General features: G+C 29.7%; 1 long non-coding RNA gene across 1 annotated transcript; it reads right to left on the bottom strand.

The window, feature by feature from the left end:
• Positions 1-1,100: 1,100 nt before the first annotated feature.
• LOC126844866 (uncharacterized) lies at positions 1,101-4,611 on the bottom strand. Its single transcript, XR_007686634.1, has 3 exons — positions 4,366-4,611; positions 3,871-4,023; positions 1,101-1,245 (listed from the first exon to the last, which is right to left on the bottom strand). It is a non-coding gene; the product is annotated as an uncharacterized LOC126844866 (long non-coding RNA).
• Between the last annotated feature and the right edge of the window lie 732 nt (positions 4,612-5,343).

The following is a 5,343-nucleotide window of genomic DNA, read 5'->3' as shown; positions in this document are numbered from 1 at the left end:
ATTATAACAGTTTATACTGTTCGCTGGTTAAGTTAACCACATACAATATAGCCAGGCCAGTTAAACCATTAGAATTGATTTATGTACTTTTGCGATCGGTTCATTAGGATAATATTTAATGTAGAAAAGGTAATGTAGTAAATGAATGAACAACGGTAGTTTTATATTTTAAGTGAATGCGACACGCGCATGATATAGATCTCATATAAAGGAAGTATGTAGAGGATATGTGATGGATATTTAAGAATGTTCATATGAAGCACAAAGGACTATAAATAGCTACCTTTTAGGCGTCAACATATGAGCAGGAAAGAGTGCACATCCCACGTCGGACTACTAGGTAGCTACCCGAACAGCCGTAGATGTGCGGAATAGGGAATGGAATAATTAGAGTACTCATTCCACGTCGGACTATAAAAGTAGCTACCCGAACAGGCGTAGATGGTATTGAAAGGAAAGTTTTAGGCTAAGGAAGGATTACTCACTGGCGCTCCGCTGGTCCGGAAGCTGGTTATATCATATATGCCTCTCTTTTGAGTCATTAAAGATCGTTAAGGATCGTGTAAATTCGATCAGATTCGGACAGCGGATCATGAAAAGACAATCCCCTCTTAATTAGTTTATTGTTGTTGTTTTAAGATGTACGCTTCCATGTGTAATAAAGTGTCAAGGAGAATAGATAATTATCCTATGAGATACTATACACACGACGCGCGCTTCGTATATTGCTAATAACATGATAATAATTATTGTATAAAAGTATTGTGTAATATACGTTATTACAATACTATTATTTATATCCTTTTGTTAGCATAATGTTATTTAAAGTATAATAAAATCATAATACTTTTAATTTATATGTAGGTAATACATTATATAATCAATGGTAAAACTATAACAGAAAAATATCCTTATAAAAATAACAAATATTTTTGTTGAGGCAAACTATTAGATGTTTATTTATTTAAGTGTCAAATATTTCAATTCAGATAACATGACAAAATTTAAATATAAACTACTGATGCAACAAATATTAATTAACATAAAGAACTATGGTTTACGATTTCGCTTTCTGTATGTGAGAAAATGATTTTCTCCGCTCATTTCTAAAAGCATCTCGTTATCAATGTTAAAAAATCCAAATCTAAATTTATAACAATAATCCCACCAATTAGACATTGGCGATGTTAAGATTGTAATTAAATTTTCCATGTCAAATGTCGCATTCGTATAAATGTAATCCCCCTATATTAACATAACAACAAAACAAAAATGAGTTATTATTATTTAAAATAGATTCACATGGAGCTAAAAACACATAATATACACACAGTGAAAATTGGTTGTATTAAATTGAAGACATTTTTTGTTGTAATAAACGTTGTGGGGTTTTTGTATGCGACTTTGCTTCATTAAAAAATGTCTCACCGGGACTTTTAATTTTGTTTGTTATTAAAGATTTTTATTATAACTGACTATGTAAAATAAAATAACTTTAAAAGTAATTTTCACTCTACTTAAATAAATAAATTATTAAACAGATTGTAATATTTCTATTAAAGGACCCGAGCAAGTTCTTCTGTTAAACAAAACTTATATATTATGTACTATAGGGTTGTCCTTAAAAAGTCGATTTTCGAATTTTAACCTCGATGCCACCTAAAATGTTTCTAAATACAATAAAAATCAATGCATCACGTTTTTCCTACTCCTTAGTAGTTTGATCTCAAGTTTTGATGGTTTTATAGCTAGAGTCTGCTGAACACGTAAACCATACCCAAAAGTTCATACCTGTTAAAATCATACCAGAATATGAAAATTTAACAAAAAATAGGCGTTTTTTATGCTTTTTCCCGATAACATTGTATTTAATGTACCTGGGGGATAAAACCTAATATTTGAGTTCAGTGTATTTTTGGTATCATGGTACATAAATGAGTAGAATCAACTAGGTCCAACACGATGTTCAAAATAAAGTTAACAGTAATGTTATAAGTTTAAATCACAACCCTAGCAAAACGATAATTGTTGACAATATTGTCATCACATAACGTCATCTGCCGTCCCCACCATATTCTCTGTGCATCACCCGGCGATCGGGCTGTCCTCTAGATTTTTATGTCAAAATTATAATCTTTAATATCAAATATAAGACAATCCCATTTTTTTGTGTTCTCACTTGTTTGAAAATTAGCTAAAAAAAGTACCAAAAGACGTCTATTTGATGTTAAATTTTTATTTTCTAGCAGCAATTTTGACAAGTATGAACTTTTGGGTATGGTTTACGTGTTCAGCAGACTCCAAGCTATAAAACCATCGAAACTTCAACCCTTGTGGGGCATGTGTTAAAATCACTATTTTTCAATTTTTCATCTGCGTAATTTTGGTTGAAACAACTCATTCTAATTCAAACGTAATGTTCCTAAGAATACTCCGATTTAAGTTTTGAAAAAATATTTGAGTTCTTTTAAACATTTTCAAGGCATCGGTCTTGGCACAATTTTAAAATTATTTTTAGTTAATTAATTATTTTAGTTGAAAAAGTTAAAAATTGCATTGTTTTATACTGAAATAATTAATTAACTGAAAATAATTTTAAAATTGTGCCACGACGGACGACCGATGCCTTGAAAATGTTGTTTTAAAAACTTAAATCCATGTACGATCAGATTGAGGACAGTACGTTTGAATTAGAAACACGTGTGTAAAATAAATGTCCAGAAAAAGTTTTAACCGCCTTGGCGCTTATACACTTATTAATATCGCTGATTTGTCTTAATTGTATTAATAGATTAAAATCATTATTTGGTGCACGATAAAGTGACAAAAAAAGGTAATTATGTAAGAAATATACATAATGTTGAACAAAATAACGTATTAAAAAAAAAATTATACTTTTTTAGTTACCGTAAAACTGGGTTACTTGGGACTTTAAGGGTAGTTTGGGACATACGTATAACACTATATATTCTTAATATATATTGTTTTGCTCATGTCCCAAATTACTCTTAAAGTCCCAAGTAACCTGGTTTTACCGGTACTTTAAGCTAAATTGAAAATTGACCATTTAATTATGAATTTTTTGTTAATTACGGAATCAATTTTTCACTTAGGATTTTGAAACTCGAACAATTGTATTTAACGCTAAAAATACTACAATTTAGATGTGCTAATATTGATTTTTGACCAAAAATTATATAATTTAAGTAGATTTTTGTTTTTTTTTTGAGAATTTTTGGTCAAATTACTTAAAACGCGTTGAGCGACCAGTAAACAATTTTTTTTTTACCTCAAATTTTCACCAAGTCTTTTTTTATGTATAGAACAAATTTAAATGTTACCCCATTAGCATTTCGAATATCGATTTTTTGCTCCACCTTAATAGGTATGGCTATTCTTAATATCTTACTAGCTAAGTCTTGTGTAGGAACTAAATGTTCGCCTGTCAAATTTAGGATCAGTGTTTGGGTTAAAAAAATGGCTACATCTACTTTGGTCTTTGGGCATATTTACTTAAAGGACAACGCGTCTGCGCATATAACTATTAACAATAGAAACCCTATTTGCAGGTAAATATAATTGTTTGTGCACATTTTCAGGTATTCTATATTAGTTTAAAAAATTGACCCTGTTATAACTAAAATATTATACATATTAAATTTGGTAAACGGTAAAAAGGTCCGGGGTATAAAGGTCCGAGGACAAAAAAATATCTGATAAAAGGTCCGGCTGGTACATTGAAAGTAGGACAAAGATCTGAATGTAATTTTATCATACATACAAATTGTGTAGAAATGGGACAATTTGCACTATCGAGACATTAGCATATCAAAAATTATTTACAGGGTTACAAATTATAATTACTCTTACTTTTAGTTCACATGAAAATTCTTGGGATTTATAAGCTACTTTTAAAAAGTACGCTAACGCTCTCATGTTATTACACATATGTTTAACTTGAAAAGTTCTAACGTTAACGCAGTCGATATAATGTTCTTTGCATTTGTTGAATTCAACAGTCATCTAAAATATAAAAATAATTAATATTATGATTATGTTAATGCTGGTCGGGTAACAGTGGAGTTTGGCCGAACATTGATTATTATAGTTACTGCACATTATCACTGACTCGTGACTTAACCGGTGGCTCTTTAGGTCTCGAATTTAATCTTATTATTTTTTTTTTGTATTTTTATAAAGATCACGATTTACGCTACAGTAGTTTAAAAAAAACCTAGGGGAGCAAGTAAAGTTTTAAACAATTTGTTCCGATACTGAAAAAAAGTCTTTCAAATGTAACCCGTGTTTAAAAATGTATACTAAGTTGATACGCGATAATAGCAATTACACTTAAATTAGACTTACAGAATATAGTAAGGCTTGTTTTCTGAAGAACATGTGTACATCAACTATTTGTTTGTCATAATACTGCTTAAATGTAGCCTCAAATACCGTTCCATACGACTCATTCACTACGAGTTGAAATTTTGTGAAACGCATTTCGTGCACTATTGGATGAAGGAAATCCAGTTTATCCTACGAGAAATTGACTATTAGGTAATTTCGTCATAAATAGTTTTACAATTTAAAAAACTTCGAACTTACTTTGGACCACGCAAATGCCACTAATAAGCAAACCAAATAACAAACTTTATTTTGAAAACTCATATTCGTAATTAAATCAATATTTTTTTTACATCAAAATTATTACGTACGAGTAACTTACATTAAACAAGTCAACTAAACTTCAGTGCCTCTATTTAAACTCTTGAACTGATGGTGATTGCCATCTGACATGTACCTAAATACCTAAAATAGGTATAGATATACAATTCGACTGAAATGCAAAATTAACTGATTACAAAATTACAATAGTTAACATTTTTAACAATCGAGAAAGGAAGTTAAGTATTGTCCGTCATTGCTAATACTGAATATCAAAATACTGGAATTGCAATTAAAGGAAGTGTATGCATTATATTATATTTGTTAAAAAAATACAACATTTTCATTGAAAAGATATTATTATTACATCAAAAGTAGAAACACTGCAACCGGGGAAATGTAATGTTCATAAATGTATAATATATGTTTTGTGTCTAATGATATTATAATGTAATATGGTACACACCGCTCGACAAAAAAAAATTGTTTTTGCGCAGTTAATTGCACCTAATTAGATATTTGAAGGTCGCCGATTCTATAAATGATGTCTATTTTTTCCTATTGACATAATACACCATTATGGCTACACACAAAAATTAAAGTGTTTATTTTAAATTTATATTTAAAAAATCGATTGTAAAAAATAAGATAGTTGAACATAATCATGTTATGACGAAG

This window comes from Adelges cooleyi, unplaced genomic scaffold (assembly GCF_023614345.1).
Source record: "Adelges cooleyi isolate 19-005CV unplaced genomic scaffold, UGA_ACOO_1.1 ACOO_flye_CR_arks_rails_tigmint_CR_PRNA_651, whole genome shotgun sequence".
In the NCBI taxonomy this organism is placed as follows: domain Eukaryota; kingdom Metazoa; phylum Arthropoda; class Insecta; order Hemiptera; family Adelgidae; genus Adelges; species Adelges cooleyi.
Note: the sequence above shows the minus strand (reverse complement) of the source record. Positions and strands in the feature narration are given on the sequence as shown.